The sequence below is a fragment of the Anomaloglossus baeobatrachus genome, chromosome 4 (assembly GCF_048569485.1).
Source record: "Anomaloglossus baeobatrachus isolate aAnoBae1 chromosome 4, aAnoBae1.hap1, whole genome shotgun sequence".
NCBI classification, from domain to species: domain Eukaryota; kingdom Metazoa; phylum Chordata; class Amphibia; order Anura; family Aromobatidae; genus Anomaloglossus; species Anomaloglossus baeobatrachus.
In genome coordinates, this window is record NC_134356.1 from 22,855,918 (window position 1) to 22,873,624 (window position 17,707).

The following is a 17,707-nucleotide window of genomic DNA, read 5'->3' on the forward strand; positions in this document are numbered from 1 at the left end:
CAGACAGAAGACAGGAGAGGGGGAGACTACACAGACAGAAGACAGGAGAGGGGGAGACTACACAGACAGAAGACAGGAGAGGGGGAGACTACACAGACAGAAGACAGGAGAGGGGGAGACTACACAGACAGGAGAGGGGGATACTACACAGACAGAAGACAGGAGAGGGGGAGACTACACAGACAGAAGACAGGAGAAGGGGAGACTACACAGACAGGAGAGGGGGAGACTACACAGACAGAAGACAGGAGAGGAGGAGACTACACAGACAGGAGAGGGGGAGACTACACAGACAGAAGACAGGAGAGGGACAGACTACACAAACAGAAGACAGGAGAGGGGGAGACTACACAGACAGAAGACAGGAGAGGGGGAGACTACACAGACAGAAGACAGGAGAGGGGGAGACTACACAGACAGAAGACAGGAGAGGGGGAGACTACACAGACAGGAGAGGGGGACACTACACAGACAGAAGACAGGAGAGGGGGAGACTACACAGACAGAAGACAGGAGAAGGGGAGACTACACAGACAGGAGAGGGGGAGACTACACAGACAGAAGACAGGAGAGGGGGAGACTACACAAACAGAAGACAGGAGAGGGGGAGACTACACAGACAGGAGACAGGAGAGGGGGAGACTACACAGACAGAAGACAGGAGAGGGGGAGACTACACAGACAGAAGACAGGAGAGGGGGAGACTACACAGACAGGAGAGGGGGACACTACACAGACAGAAGACAGGAGAGGGGGAGACTACACAGACAGAAGACAGGAGAAGGGGAGACTACACAGACAGGAGAGGGGGAGACTACACAGACAGAAGACAGGAGAGGAGGAGACTACACAGACAGAAGACAGGAGAGGGGGAGACTACACAGACAGAACACAGGAGAGGGGGAGACTACACAGACAGAAGACAGGAGAGGGGGAGACTACAAAAACAGAAGACAGGGGAGGGGGAGACTACACAGACAGAAGACAGGAGAGGGGGAGACTACACAGACAGAAGACAGGAGAGGGGGAGACTACACAGACAGAAGACAGGAGAGGGGGAGACTACACAGACAGGAGAGGGGGAGACTACACAGACAGAAGACAGGAGAGGGGGAGACTACACAGACAGAAGACAGGAGAGGGGGAGACTACACAGACAGAAGACAGGAGAGGGGGAGACTACACAGACAGAAGACAGGAGAGGGGGAGACTACACAGACAGAAGACAGGAGAGGGGGAGACTACACAGACAGGAGAGGGGGAGACTACACAGACAGGAGAGGGGGAGACTACACAGACAGAAGACAGAAGAGGGGGAGACTACACAGACAGAAGACAGGAGAGGGGGAGACTACACAGACAGAAGACAGGAGAGGGGGAGACTAGACAGAAGACAGGAGAGGGGGAGACTACACAGACAGGAGAGGGGGAGACTACACAGACAGAAGACAGGAGAGGGGGAGACTACACAGACAGAAGACAGGAGAGGGGGAGACTACACAGACAGAAGACAGGAGAGGGGGAGACTACACAGACAGGAGAGGGGGAGACTACACAGACAGAAGACAGGAGAGGGGGAGACTACACAGACAGAAGACAAGAGAGGGGGAGACTACACAGACAGAAGACAGGAGAGGGGGAGACTACACAGACAGAAGACAGGAGAGGGGGAGACTATACAGACAGAAGACAGGAGAGGGGGAGACTACACAGACAGAAGACAGGAGAGGGGGAGACTACACAGACAGAAGACAGGAGAAGGGGAGACTACACAGACAGAACACAGGAGAGGGGGAGACTACACAGACAGAAGACAGGAGAGGGGGAGACTACAAAAACAGAAGACAGGGGAGGGGGAGACTACACAGACAGAAGACAGGAGAGGGGGAGACTACACAGACAGAAGACAGGAGAGGGGGAGACTACACAGACAGAAGACAGGAGAGGGGGAGACTACACAGACACGAGAGGGGGAGACTACACAGACAGGAGAGGGGGAGACTACACAGACAGAAGACAGGAGAGGGGGAGACTACACAGACAGAAGACAGGAGAGGGGGAGACTACACAGACAGAAGACAGGAGAGGGGGAGACTACACAGACAGAAGACAGGAGAGGGGGAGACTACACAGACAGAAGACAGGAGAGGGGGAGACTACACAGACAGAAGACAGGAGAGGGGGAGACTACACAGACAGGAGAGGGGGAGACTACACAGACAGGAGAGGGGGAGACTACACAGACAGAAGACAGGAGAGGGGGAGACTACACAGACAGAAGACAGGAGAGGGGGAGACTACACAGACAGAAGACAGGAGAGGGGGAGACTAGACAGAAGACAGGAGAGGGGGAGACTACACAGACAGGAGAGGGGGAGACTACACAGACAGAAGACAGGAGAGGGGGAGACTACACAGACAGAAGACAGGAGAGGGGGAGACTACACAGACAGAAGACAGGAGAGGGGGAGACTACACAGACAGGAGAGGGGGAGACTACACAGACAGAAGACAGGAGAGGGGGAGACTACACAGACAGAAGACAGGAGAGGGGGAGACTACACAGACAGAAGACAGGAGAGGGGGAGACTACACAGACAGAAGACAGGAGAGGGGGAGACTATACAGACAGAAGACAGGAGAGGGGGAGACTACACAGACAGAAGACAGGAGAGGGGGAGACTACACAGACAGAAGACAGGAGAGGGGGAGACTACACAGACAGAAGACAGGAGAGGGGGAGACTACACAGACAGGAGAGGGGGAGACTACACAGACAGAAGACAGGAGAGGGGGAGACTACACAGACAGGAGAGGGGGAGACTACACAGACAGAAGACAGGAGAGGGGGAGACTACACAGACAGGAGAGGGGGAGACTACACAGACAGAAGACAGGAGAGGGGGAGACTACACAGACAGAAGACAGGAGAGGGGGAGACTACACAGACAGAAGACAGGAGAGGGGGAGACTACACAGACAGAAGACAGGAGAGGGGGAGACTGGATGTGAGAGTGTCATTCAGAGACAAAGGGAGAAAAGAAAAGAGACAGGAACATGGAAGACACAGAGACAAAGAGGAAGGAAAGAAAGAGACAGAGGAGAGCAGAGGTAAGAAAGAGACAGCAGCAATGGATGAGGAGACAGCAGCAATGGATGAGGAGACAGCAGCAATGGATGAGGAGACAGCAGCAATGGATGAGGAGACAGCAGCAATGGATGAGGAGACAGCAGGGATGGAGAGAGGGGGTGCTGTGTATGGAAATAGGCAGCAGAATATGATGATGAGAGTGACAGGAGGGGAGACAGACTCATTTTCTATTCAGCCAGAGCCACCAAATCAGGGAGCAGTGCGGATCTCATTGGAGGAGCCTCGCACTCAGGAGCTGTAATCCTGTCCTAGTGCGAGGTCTGCGCATAGTCACCGCCAGCAGCTCAGCGGGCAGCACCACCAGCAGCGGGCTGCACAGGAGCCACAGGAGCGGACAGCACCACCAGCAGCGGGCTGCACAGGAGCCACAGGAGCGGACAGCACCACCAGCAGCGGGCTGCACAGGAGCCACAGGAGCGGGCTGCACAGGAGCCACAGGAGCGGGCTGCACAGGAGCCACAGGAGCGGACAGCACCACCAGCAGCGGGCTGCACAGGAGCCACAGGAGCGGGCTGCACAGGAGCCACAGGAGCGGGCTGCACAGGAGCCACAGGAGCGGACAGCACCACCAGCAGCGGGCTGCACAGGAGCCACAGGAGCGGGCTGCACAGGAGCCACAGGAGCGGGCTGCACAGGAGCCACAGAAGAGGGCACCTCCAAGAACGGGCTGCACAGGAGCAACAGGAGCTACAGAAGAAGGCACTACCAGCAGAAGGCTGCACAGGAGCTACAGAAGAGGGCACCTCCAATAGCGGGCTGCACAGGAGCTACAGAAGAGGGCACCTCCAATAGCGGGCTGCACAGGAGCTACAGAAGAGGGCACCTCCAATAGCGGGCTGCACAGGAGCTACAGAAGAGGGCACCTCCAATAGCGGGCTGCACAGGAGCTACAGAAGAGGGCACCTCCAATAGCGGGCTGCACAGGAGCTACAGAAGAAGGCACCTCCAATAGCGGGCTGCACAGGAGCTACAGAAGAAGGCACCTCCAATAGCGGGCTGCACAGGAGCTACAGAAGAGGGCACCTCCAATAGCGGGCTGCACAGGAGCTACAGAAGAGGGCACCTCCAAGAGCGGGCTGCACAGGAGCTACAGAAGAGGGCACCTCCAAGAGCGGGCTGCACAGGAGCTACAGAAGAGGGCACCTCCAAGAGCGGGCTGCACAGGAGCTACAGAAGAAGGCACCTCCAATAGCGGGCTGCACAGGAGCTACAGAAGGCACCTCCAAGAGCGCTGCATAGGAGACTCAGAATAGGGCACCACCAGCAGCGGGCACCACATGAACGTACACCACCAAGAGCGGGCTGCATAGGAGTGGGCACCTCAGTAGCCACAGGAGCGGGCATCACAGGAATCACAGGAGTAAGCGCCATCAGGAGCGGGCACCACAGGAATCACAGGAGTAAGCACCATCAGGAGCGGGCTGCACAAGAGCAACAAGAAAGGGCATCAAAGGAACTACAGGAGCGGGCTGCAAGGGAGAGGGCTCCGCCAACAGCGGCACAGGACTATTCCGCACAGGAGCGGGCTCTGAGGCTTGGCTCCCCTGCAGCAGGTGGATGAGTTGTCTCTGTGAAGCCGGAGAGCACATGAAGTTGGCAGTGCCCGTGCAGAGGCGGGTCTAGCGCTGGCAGCAGGGATGTGACACGGACTCCATCATCAGCCAGGACTATGCCGCTGCTCCACTGACTGTCCTCACTGCACCCTCAGCTGCGCCGATCACAGGATGGGAGCCCCCCGCCGCCTCTGACCGCCTCCCCCTCAGGTAGGTGTGTGTGGTCCTGTGCTGGGCATGGTGCTGGCACCAGATGCGTCTCTCTGCAGAGATCCCGGAGTCCACAGTCATTTGTCAGGTCCCACCCCGGGCAAACAATTACCGTCAGCGCTAATGCCAGGCGGCAGCTTCACCGAGCACTCATTAACACCTTCACCAATCAGCTGGTGAGGAGGTGCCACCCTGCGGTGCTGTGCCCGGTGCTGTGCCAGTGTGCACGGTCTGCTGCTCCCAGTCACAGCAGCCTCCGCTCAGTTCCACCATATGTTACCGTTATGGTCCACCTGTGGCTTCGGCTTGGTCCACAAGGGGTTAATATCTAGCCATGCCGCCCGCACCACTGGCAGCATATTGGCCAACACGTCTGCCCCTCACCTGGTTGGCATAAACTCGGCATAATCTCTCACCTCTTAAGGTGGCTATTGTGGTGCCCAATTTTTATGCAACATCGGCAGCATGGAGAATATTACCAGTCACTGCCCTGGGCAATGGAGGGTTAAACTCTCTCATCACCTCTGCTACTGCTATTGCCTGTAGTCTTTATACCTATGGCGCTAACTTATTATGCAGCGTTGCACAAAACATGCTTTCCTAGACCAGTCTCTAAATACCCTGGCTTGTTGTTGTCCCTTCTCCTGTTGTTGCCCCTTCCTCCTTGATGTCACTCCTTCCTCCTTATTGCCCCTTCCTGTTGCACTTTCCTCCTTGTTGTTGCCCCTTTATTCTTGTTGTCACCCATTCCTCCTTATTGCCGCCTTCTTGCTTGTTCTTACCCTCTCCTCTTTGTTCTTGCACTTTCCTCCTTGTTGTTGCCCCTTCCTCAGTGTTGGTGTCCCCCTCCTCCTTGTTGGTGCCCTTTCCTTTTTGATGGTGCCCCTTCCCCCTTGTTGTTTCCCCTTCCTCCTTGTTATTACCACTTCTTTTTTTGTTGGTGCCCCCTCCTCCTTGTTGGTGCCCCTTCCTTGTTGTTATTGTCCTTTCCTCCTTGTTGTTGCCTCTACCTCCTTGTCATTGCCCCTTCATCCTTGTTTTTGCCCTCTTATTGCCTCTTTTCTTAGGTAGTGCCCATTCCCCCTTTCTGATACCCTTTCCTCCTTTTTGTTGCCCCTTCATTTTTGTTGTTTCACCTTTACCCTTTCTGTTGCTCATTCCTTCTTTTTGTTTCCCCTTCCTTGTTGTTGCTCCTTCCTCCTTGTTTCCCCTTTTTCCTTATTTTCGTCACTTCCTCCTTGTTGTTTTCCCTGCTTTCATGTTTCCCCTTCCTCCCTGTTGTCCCTTCCTCCTTGTTTTTGTCCTTTCCTCCTTGCTTTTTCCTCTTCCTCCATGTTGCTCCTTCCTCCTTGTTTTTGTCCCTTTCTCCTTCTTGTTGCCACTTTTTCACTGTTTTTCTCCCAACCGCCTTTTCGTTTCCCCTTCCTCCTTGTTGATTCCCCTTCCCCCTTGTTGCCCTATCCTCCTTGTTTTTGTCCCTTAATCCATGTTGCCCCAACCTCCTTTTAATTTACCCTTTCACCATGTTACTCCTTCCTCCTTGTTTCCTCTTCCTTCTTCTAGCCCCTTCCTCCTTGTTGTTTCCTCTGCCTCCTTGTTGTTGCCCCCTCTTCCTCATTGTTTTCACTTCCTCCCTGTTGTCCCTACCTCCTTGTTATTTCCCCTTCCTCCTTGTTGCCCCTTCCTCCTTTTAATTTCCCCTCCCTCCTTGTTGCCCCTTCCTTCTTGTTGTTTCCCCTTCCTCCTTGTTGCCACTTCCTCCTTGTTATTTCCCCTTTCTCCTTGTTGATTTTTCCTCCTTGCTATTTCTCCTTCATCCTTGCTGTTGCCCCTTCCTCCTTGTTGTAATCTCTATCTCCTTGTTTTTGCCCCATCCTCCTTGTTGTTTCCCCTTCCTCCTTGTTGCCATTTCCTCGTTTTTTCCCCTTCCTCCTTGTTGCCTCTTCCTCCTTTTTATTTCCCCTTCCTCCTTGTTGCTCCTTCCTCCTTGCTATTTCCACTTCCTCCTTGTTGCCCCTTTCTCCTTGTTTCCTCTTCCTTCTTGTTGCCCCTTTCTCCTTGTTGTTTCCTCTTCCTCCTTGTTGCCCCTTCCTCCTTGTTGTCTCCTCTTCCTCCTTGTAGTATCCCCTTCCTCCTTGGTGTTTCATCCTTCCTCCTTTTTGTTACCCCTTCCTCTATGTGGTGTCCAATCCTCCTTGTTTTTGTCCTTTGCTCCTTGTTGTTTCCTCTTCCTCCTTGCTGTTGCCCTTTCCTCCTTGTTGTTAGCACATCCTTTGTGTTACCCCTTCCTCCTTGTTGTTTCCTCCTCCTCCTTGTTGCTCTTTCCTCCTTGTTGTCTCTCCTTCCTCCTTGTTGTCTTCCCTTCCTCCTTGTTACTTCCTCCTCCTCCTTGTTGCCCTTTCCTCTTTGTTGTTGCCCCTTCCTCCTTGTGGTATCCCTTCTTCCTTGTTGTCTCCCCTTCCTCCTTGTTGTCTCCCCTTCCTCCTTGTTGTCTTCCCTTCCTCCTTGTTGTTTCCCCTTCCTCCTTACTGTTGTCCTTTCCTCCTTGTTGTTGCCCTTTCCTCCTTGTGGTATCCCTTCCTCCTTGTTGTTACCCCTTCCTCCTTGCTGTTGCCCTTTCCTCCTTGTTGTTTTCCCTTCCTCCTTGCTATTGCCCCTTCTTCCTTGTTGTCTCCCCTTCCTCCTTGTTGTTTCATCTTCCTTCTTGTTGCTCTTTCCTCCTTGTTGTTTCCCCTTCCTCCTTGTTGTTGCCCTTTCCTCCTTGTGGTATCCCTTCCTCCTTGTTGTTACCCCTTCCTCCTTGTGTTGGTCCCTTGCTCCTTGTTCCCTCTTCCCTTGCCTCCCCCTTTAGCTGCGCATCGGTGTTAACGTCATCCTGTTGGGATTTTTTCACTTTGCTAATATAGCGTCTTTTTTCCGCTATATCCATAGCGCCATCCTATTCCACCGTCATATATGTACATCCGCACCTGCCGGCGGACGTGCCTTCCTCGTACCTGGTCCCTTTGTCTCTAATCTGTTGAGCATCCCTTTTCATGCTCAGTTACTCCTCAACACAAGCCAAGAGGTAGATGGAAAAATAGAAAGGAAGAGGAGGGGGTCCCGCTGCGACATTTCTATCCCACCACCGCCCCCTTCCCAAATCTCCATAATCTTATTTCCCGTAATCTAGAACATTTTTGCTGATGGCGACTTTGTAAGGACAAGTAGGTTAAACCCATTATATTCCGTCACCAGAGCCCCCTCCCATCGTCCTACACAGGTTGGTGGAGAATTCGGGCAGTGGGATCTGATGCATTAATATACGGACAATTTCCTGGGGGGCACCTTCTAATTAAAGGGATGAAATAAACTGGAAGCCAATGAATCATTTATACCCGGGGAGAGGAGCACTTTAATAATTTTCCTGCCCGGGAACATTAAGTGATGATCTTTACGTTTGGGGAAGACTTTGCTACCAGCTCAGGAGGCTCCTCAAGAGGGGGCAAATTGGGAGCGTTAAGGGATTAATCTTCAGAGCCTTTGATCATTCGCTTCCAGGGTCTTTCATCTTCTTCCTCGCCAGAGTCACCGTCCATGGGAGCTGAGTGGTGGGACCGGACCACATCTCTAATGGCATCTGATGGCCCGTCTGTATCATCAGCAGATGAAAAATCACCACAGGGTTCACAAACCTTCCAGGATCATTGTATTGTGGTAGCCTGAATTAATGTAGTGAGGGGGGGGGGTGATCCCAGGTTAGGTGGGCAGGGGGAGTAGGAGGAGAGCAAAGTAGGTAAACGGGGTGTAGGAAGAGAGCAAAGTGGGTAAGGGGGGTGCAGGAGGAAAGCAAAGTGGGTAAAGGGGGTGCAGAATGAAAATGAAGTGGGTAAAGGGGGTGCAGGAGGAGAGCAAAGTGGGTAAAAGAAGTGCTGCCGAGCGAACTGGGTAAATGGGGTGTCGGAGGAGAGTGAAGTGGGTAAAGGCGGTGCAAGAGAGTGAAGGGGGTGTAGGAGGAAAGTGAAGTGGGTAAAAGGGGTGTAGGAGGAGAGCAAAGTGGGTAAAGGGAGTGCAGAACATTGAAATGGGTAAAGGGGTTGTAGGAGGAGCGCAAAATGGGTAAAGGGGATGTAGGAGGATAGCGAAATGGGTAAAGGGGGTGCAGGACAAAAGCGAAGGGGATAAAGGGGGTGTAAAAGGAGAGCAAAGTGGATAAAGGGGGTGTAGGAGGAGAGAAAAGTGGGTAAAAGGGGTTCCGGGGAGCGAAGTGGGTAAAGAGGGTGCAGGAGGAGAGCAAAGGGGTAAAAGGGGTGCAGGAGAGCGAAGTGAGTAAAGGGGTGTAGGAGGAGAGCAAAGGGGGTGCAGGAGAGCAAAGTGGGTAAAGGGGGTGTAGGAGGAGAGCAAAGTGGGTAAAGGGGGTGTAGGAGGAGAGCAACGTGGGTAAAGGGGGTGTAGCAGGAGAGCAAAATGAGTTAAGAATGTGTAGGAGGAGAACAAAGTGGGTAAAGGGGGTCTAGGAGGTGAGTAAAGGGGTGCAGGAGAGTAAAGAGGGTAAAGGGGGTGTAGGAGGAGAGTGAAGAGGTTAAAGGGGATGCAGGAGGAGAGCAAAAAGGGTAAAGGGGGTGCAGGAGGAAATCAAAATGGGTAAAGGAGGTGTAGGAGGAGAGCAAAGTGGGTAAAGGGGGAGCAGGAGGAAAGAGAAGTGTTAAAGGGGTGTAGGAGGAAAGCAAAATAGGTAAAGGGGGTGTAGGAGGAGAGAAAAGTGGGTAAAAGGGGTGCCGGGGAGGAAAGTGAGTAAAGGGTTGTAGGAGGAGAGCAAAGGGGGTGCAGGAGAGCGAAGTGGGTAAAGGGATGTTGGTGGAGAGCGAAGTGGGTAAAGGAGGTGTAGGAGGAGAGTGAAGGGGGTGCAGGAGTGCAAAGTGGGTAAAGGGGGTGTAGAAGGAGAGCAACGTGGGTAAAGGGGTGCAGGAAGAAAGCAAAGTGGATAAATTGGGTTTGGGAGGAGAGCAAAATGAGTAAAGAATGTGCAGGAGGAGAACAAAGTGGGTAAAGGGGGTCTAGGAGGCGAGTAAAGGGGTGCAGGAGAGTAAAGAGGGTAAAGGGGTGTAGGAAGAGAGTGAAGAGGTTAAAGGGGGTGTACGAGGAGAGCAAAAAGGGTAAAGGGGGTGCAGGAGGAGAGCGAAATGGGTAAAGGGGGTGTAGGAGGAGAGCAAAGTGGGTAAAGGGGGTGCAGGAAAAAAGCAAAAGGGGTAAAGGAGGAGCAGGAGGAGAGCAAAGTAGGTAAAGGGGGTGTAGGAGAAGAGAAAAGTGGGTAAAGGGGGTGCAGGAGGAGAGCAAAGTGGGTAAAGGGGTGCAGGAGGAGAGCAAAGTGGGTAAAGGGGTGCAAGAGAGCAAAGTGGGTAATGGGGGAGCAGGAGGAAAGAGAAGTGTTAAAGGGGGTGCAGGAGGAGAGCCAAATGGGTAAACGGGGTGCAGGAGGAGAGCAAAGTGGGTAAAGGCGTGCAATCTTAGTATCAATTTATCAATGTATCTATCTCCAATCTTTCCATAATGGTGGATGAATTTCTATGGGGAATACACCCATATGATTTGGACATGCCCAGTGAGGGGGCTCTGGTGTCATGTGCCTGGGGGCTCAGTGCCAGGATGGAGGGTTCCAATGGATTATATCCCGGGCACAGCCTTTGCTCCAGGTGAAGGAACACCTGACTACGTCTGGCTACGGCAGCCGTGGACTCGATGAGATTGGGCATCTTTACCGCATTACTTCCCGTCACTGGTGCCCATTATTTAATAGGGTCACATTGGTGCCCATTAGCCGCTGCATCTACTACATTGGTATTTCACCTTCCACAATGTCTGATGCCCTTGTGATTGGCACGATGCCCACTGCCCCCCATCTCTGCACTCGCTCATCCTCCTGGATCTGTCGGATTTTACATCTATTGGATTTGTAATGGATGGGATGTGACGGATGTAGCAGAGCTGAATGTGTCGTGGTTACATGAAGCCCGACGATAGCAGTATGGGGGGACCGTATGTAAGATGGATGAGCTCAGTATACACAGGAATGTTACAGATGTAGCAGAGCTGAGTTTGTCATTCTGCTCATGTTCACAGTGCAGGGAGATGTTACAGTTATAGCAGAGCTCAATTTGTCCTTTATCTCACGGTTATAATGATTCTTCAAGCCCAAAAGCTTCAATCTGAGAGCTGCATAGGAGAATGTTAGCCCTGAATACTGCAGATGTAGCAGAGCTGATTGTGTCATCTAACTCATCATCAATGTTCAGCCAATACGGACTCGATTTTCTCATTTTGATGTAGCAGAGCCGATTATGTGCTTTTAACTCATTAAGCCCAATATGAGCGGTAATGTAGCAGAGCTGAGTTTGTTGTTGCAAAGCTCACTTTATCACTTGTCACCACGGCATAAAACACTGCAAGGTGTAACCTCAAATTTTGCATACTGTGTTAAAGACAAACTCAGCTCTGCTACATCTGTAAACAGATAACTGCAAAGTCTCACGTACTTGTCGAGCAGCCTGAGACGAGATTAGATATGAAATCAGTATTTGATGTTATCGCTATACTATATATAGATGTTTTGCAGTGTTAGGTTTGTCAGATGTTGCTGACTGCTGAGCTGTGTTTGTCACTGAGTGCGGCAACATTTTTTGTGATTTTACCATGATGGTTTGCCCTTATACCTTTTCCATTGCTTATTTGAGGAGAGCGGAGAAACAGAGCTCAACAAGTAGCGACGTTTACGGTGCAGAGGCCGCTGGCGCAGGGAGAATACCGCAACAGTGTGTTTCTCCGCAGGATGTGTTTTCATTAGTGAGTATCTAGATTTATGAAAGCGACGCCTCGTGCCAAGCTGGATCCGACTCAAGACATTCAACGGCTTAATATTCTAATGGCTTTTAGGTAAAATCTTCTTCGCCGCAGCGTCGCTATCGGGCCGGATCACCATCCAACACACAAACAAAGCCAGTCCCTGCAAAATAAAAGCTGGACACAGAAGTGAGCCCTCCACACACCGGAGCCCCTCCAATATAAAAGAGAGATACATGAGTGAGCCCTCCACACACCGGAGCCCCTCCGAAGTAAAAGCCAGACACAAGAGTGAGCCCTCCACACACCGGAGCCCCTCCGAAGTAAAAACCAGACACAAGAGTGAGCCCTCCACACACCGGAGCCCCCCCTCCGAAATAAAAGCCAGACACACAAATGAGCCCTCCACACACCGGAGCCCCTCCGAAATATAAGCCAGACACAGGAGTGAGCCCTCCACACACCAGAGCCCCTCCGAAATAAAAGCCAGACACAGGAGTGAGCCCTCCACTCACCGGAGCCACTCCGAAGTAAAAGCCGGAAAGAGGAGTGAGCCCTTCACACACCGGAGCACCTCCGAAATAAAAGCCAGACACAGGAGTGATCCCACCAAATACTGGAGCCCCTACGAAGTAAAAGCCAGACACAAGAGTGAGCCCTCCACACACTGGAGCCCTTCCGAAATAAAAGCCAGACACAGGAATGAGCCCTCCACACCAAAGCCCCTCCGAAATAAAAGCCAGACACAGGAGTGAGCCCTCCACATACTGGAGCCCCTCCGAAGTAAAAGCCAGACACAGGAGTGAGCCCTCCACACATCGGAGCCCCTCCGAAATAAAAGCCAGACACACGAATGAGCCCTCCACACACGGGAGCCCCTCCATCATAAAGGCCAGGCATAGGAGTGAGCCCTCCACAAACCGGAGCTCCTCCAAAATAAAAGCCAGACACATGAATGAGCCCTCCACACACCGGAGCCCCTCCGAAATAAAAGCCAGACACAGGAGTGAGCCCACCACATACTGGAGCCCCTACGAAGTAGAAGCCAGACACAAGAGTGAGCCCTCCACACACTGCAGCCCCTCCGAAATAAAAGCCAGACACAGGAGTTTGCCCTCAACACACTGGAGCCCCTCCGAAATAAAAGCCAGATACAGGAGTGAGCTCTCCACACACCGGAGCCCCCCCTCCGAAGTAAAAGCCTTGAAAGAGGAGTGAGCCCTTCACACACCGGAGCACCTCCGAAATAAAAGCCAGACACAGGAGTGATCCCACCAAATACTGGAGCCCCTACGAAGTAAAAGCCAGACACAAGAGTGAGCCCTCTACACACCGGAGCCCCTACGAAGTAAAAGCCAGACACAAGAGTGAGCCCTCCACACACTGGAGCCCTTCCGAAATAAAAGCCAGACACAGGAATGAGCCCTCCACACCGAAGCCCCTCCGAAATAAAAGCCAGACACAGGAGTGAGCCCTCCACATACTGGAGCCCCTCCGAAGTAAAAGCCAGAAACAGGAGTGAGCCCTCCACACATCGGAGCCCCTCCGAAATAAAAGCTAGACACAGGAGTGAGCCCTCCACACACCGGAGCCCCTCCGAAATAAAAGCCAGACACACGAATCAGCCCTCCACACACCGGAGCCCCTCTGAAATAAAAGTCAGATACATGAGTGAGCCCTCCACACACGGGAGCCCCTCCATCATAAAGGCCAGGCATAGGAGTGAGCCCTCCACAAACCGGAGCTCCTCCGAAATAAAAGCCAGACACATGAATGAGCCCTCCACACACCGGAGCCCCTCTGAAATAAAAGCCAGACACAGGAGTGAGCCCACCACATACTGGAGCCCCTACGAAATAAAAGCCACACACAGGAGTGAGCCCTCAACACACTGGAGCCCCTCCAAAATAAAAGCCAGACAGAGGAGTGAGCCCTCAACACACTGGAGCCCCTCCGAAATAAAAGCCAGATACAGGAGTGAGCTCTCCACACACCGGAGCCCCCCCTCCGAAATAAAAGCCAGACACACGAATCAGCCCTCCACACACTGCAGCCCCTCTGAAATAAAAGCCAGACACAGGAGTGAGCCCTCCACACACGGGCACCCCTCCAAAATAAAGGCCAGGCACAGGAGTGAGCCCTCCACACACCGGAGCCCCTCCGAAATAAAAGCCAGATACAGGAGTGAGCCCATCACATACTGGAGCCCCTACGAAGTAAAAGCCAGACACAAGAGTGAGCCCTCCATACATCGAAGCCCCTCTGAAATAAAGGCCAGGCACTGGAGTGAGGCCTCCACACACCGGAGCCACTCCGAAATAAAAGCTAGACACAGGAGTGAGCCCTCCACACACCGGAGCCCCTCCGAAATAAAAGCCAGACACAGGAGTTTGCCCTCAACAACACTGGAGCCCCTCCGAAATAAAAGCCAGACACAGGAGTGAGCTCTCCACACACCGGAGCCCCCCCTCCAAAATAAAAGCCAGACACACGAATCAGCCCTCCACACACCGGAGCCCCTCTGAAATAAAAGTCAGATGCATGAGTGAGCCCTCCACACACCGGAGCCCCTCTGAAATAAAAGCCAGACACAGGAGTGAGCCCTCCACACTCCGGAGCCCCTCCAAAATAAAGGCCAGGCACAGGAGTGAGCCCTCCACACACCGGAGCCCCTCCGAAATAAAAGCCAGACACAAGAGTGAGCCCTCCACGTACTGGAGCCACTATGAAGTAAAAGCCAGACACAGGAGTGAGCCCTCCACACACCGGAGCCCCTCCGAAATAAAAGCCAGACACAGGAGTGAGCCCTCCACACACGGGCACCCCTCCACAATAAAGGCCAGGCACAGGAGTGAGCCCTCCAAACACCGGAGCCCCTCCGAAATAAAAGCCAGACACAGGAGTGAGCCCATCACATACTGGAGCCCCTACGAAGTAAAAGCCAGACACAAGAGTGAGCCCTCCACACATCTAAGCCCCTCTGAAATAAAGGCCAGGCACAGGAGTGAGGCCTCCACACACTGGAGCCACTCCGAAATAAAAGTCAGATACATGAGTGAGCCCTCCACACACCGAAGCCCCTCCGAAATAAAAGCCAGACACAGGAATGAGCCCTCCACACACCGGAGCCCCTCCGAAATAAAAGCTAGACACAGGAGTGAGCCCTCCACACACCGGAGCCCCTCCGAAATAAAAGCTAGACACAGGAGTGAGCCCTCCACACACCGGAGCTGCTCCAAAATAAAGGCCAGGCACAGGAGGGAGCCCTCCACACACCTTAGCCCCTCCGAAATAAAAGCCACACACAGGAGTGAGCCCTCAACACACTGGAGCCCCTCCGAAATAAAAGCCAGACAGAGGAGTGAGCCCTCCACACACTGGAGCCCTTCCGAAATAAAAGCCAGACACAGGAGTGAGCCTCCACACACCGGAGCCCCCCCTCCGAAATAAAAGCCAGACACACGAATCAGCCCTCCACACACTGCAGCCCCTCTGAAATAAAAGCCAGACACAGGAGTGAGCCCTCCACACACGGGCACCCCTCCAAAATAAAGGCCAGGCACAGGAGTGAGCCCTCCACACACCGGAGCCCCTCCGAAATAAAAGCCAGATACAGGAGTGAGCCCATCACATACTGGAGCCCCTACGAAGTAAAAGCCAGACACAAGAGTGAGCCCTCCATACATCGAAGCCCCTCTGAAATAAAGGCCAGGCACTGGAGTGAGGCCTCCACACACCGGAGCCACTCCGAAATAAAAGCTAGACACAGGAGTGAGCCCTCCACACACCGGAGCCCCTCCGAAATAAAAGCCAGACACAGGAGTTTGCCCTCAACACACTGGAGCCCCTCCGAAATAAAAGCCAGACACAGGAGTGAGCTCTCCACACACCGGAGCCCCCCCTCCAAAATAAAAGCCAGACACACGAATCAGCCCTCCACACACCGGAGCCCCTCTGAAATAAAAGTCAGATACATGAGTGAGCCCTCCACACACCGGAGCACCTCTGAAATAAAAGCCAGACACAGGAGTGAGCCCTCCACACTCCGGAGCCCCTCCAAAATAAAGGCCAGGCACAGGAGTGAGCCCTCCACACACCGGAGCCCCTCCGAAATAAAAGCCAGACACAAGAGTGAGCCCTCCACGTACTGGAGCCACTATGAAGTAAAAGCCAGACACAGGAGTGAGCCCTCCACACACCGGAGCCCCTCCGAAATAAAAGCCAGACACAGGAGTGAGCCCTCCACACACGGGCACCCCTCCACAATAAAGGCCAGGCACAGGAGTGAGCCCTCCAAACACCGGAGCCCCTCCGAAATAAAAGCCAGACACAGGAGTGAGCCCATCACATACTGGAGCCCCTACGAAGTAAAAGCCAGACACAAGAGTGAGCCCTCCACACATCTAAGCCCCTCTGAAATAAAGGCCAGGCACAGGAGTGAGGCCTCCACACACTGGAGCCACTCCGAAATAAAAGTCAGATACATGAGTGAGCCCTTCACACACCGAAGCCCCTCCGAAATAAAAGCCAGACACAGGAATGAGCCCTCCACACACCGGAGCCCCTCCGAAATAAAAGCTAGACACAGGAGTGAGCCCTCCACACACCGGAGCCCCTCCGAAATAAAAGCTAGACACAGGAGTGAGCCCTCCACACACCGGAGCTGCTCCAAAATAAAGGCCAGGCACAGGAGGGAGCCCTCCACACACCTTAGCCCCTCCGAAATAAAAGCCACACACAGGAGTGAGCCCTCAACACACTGGAGCCCCTCCGAAATAAAAGCCAGACAGAGGAGTGAGCCCTCCACACACCGGAGCCCCATTGAAATAAAAGCTAGACACAAGAGTGAGCCCTCCACACACTGGAGCCCTTCCGAAATAAAAGCCAGACACAGGAGTGAGCCTCCACACACCGGAGCCCCTCCAAAATAAAAGCCAGACACAGAAGTGAGCCCTCCACACACTGGAGCCCCTCCAAAATAAAGACGAGGCACATGAGTGAGCCCTCCACACACTGGAGACCCTCCAAAATAAAGTTTAGGCACATGAGTGAGCCCTCCACACACCGGAGCCCCTTTGAAATAAAAGACAGACGCAGGAATGAGCCCTCCACACACCAGAGCCCATCCAAAATAAAAGCTAGACACATGAGTGAGCCCTCCACACACCGGAGACCCTCCGAAATAACAGCCAGACACAGGAGGGAGCCCTCCACACACCGGAGCCCCTCCGAAATAAAAGCCAGACACAGGAATGAGCCCTCCACACACTGGAGCCCCTCCGAAATAAAAGTTAGACACAGGAGTGAGCCCTCCACACACTGGAGCCCCTCCGAAATAAAGGCCAGGCACAGGAGTGAGCCCTCCACACACCTTAGCCCCTCCGAAATAAAAGCCACACACAGGAGTGAGCCCTCCACACACCGGAGCCCCTCCGAAATAACAGCCAGACACAGGAGGGAGCCCTCCACACACCGGAGCCCCTCCGAAATAACAGCCAGACACAGGAGGGAGCCCTCCACACACTGGAAACCCTCCGAAATAACAGCCAGACACAGGAGTGAGCCCTCTACACACTGGAGCCCCTCCGAAATAAAAGTTAGACACAGGAGTGAGCTCTCCACACACCGGAGCCCCTCCGAAATAACAGCCAGACACAGGAGGGAGCCCTCCACACACCGGAGCCCCTCCGAAATAAAAGCCAGACACAGGAGTGAGCCCTCCACACACTGGAGCCCCTCCAAAATAAAAGTTAGACACAGGAGTGAGCCCTCTACACACTGGAGCCCCTCCGAAATAAAAGTTAGACACAGGAGTGAGCCCTCTACACACTGGAGCCCCTCCGAAATAAAAGCCAGACACAGGAGTGAGCCCTCCACACACTGGAGCACTAGATCGTAAGCTCCTGCGCTTCCAATGGCAAATCTTTACCTCATTCTGAAAAGAATAAAAAAAAAATATATATATTATTGACGATTA

The 17,707-nt window shown here is 53.3% G+C and overlaps 1 protein-coding gene across 1 annotated transcript in view; it reads left to right on the plus strand.

Moving 5' to 3' along the window:
- The first annotated feature begins 3,339 nt into the window (after window positions 1-3,339).
- CHRM2 (cholinergic receptor muscarinic 2) overlaps window positions 3,340-17,707 on the plus strand; it is a 243,233-nt gene continuing 228,865 nt past the window's right edge. Inside the window, exon 1 of the mRNA XM_075343826.1 lies at window positions 3,340-4,914. The gene's annotated coding sequence lies outside the window, so the exon portion shown is untranslated. The remainder of the gene's footprint in view (window positions 4,915-17,707) is intronic.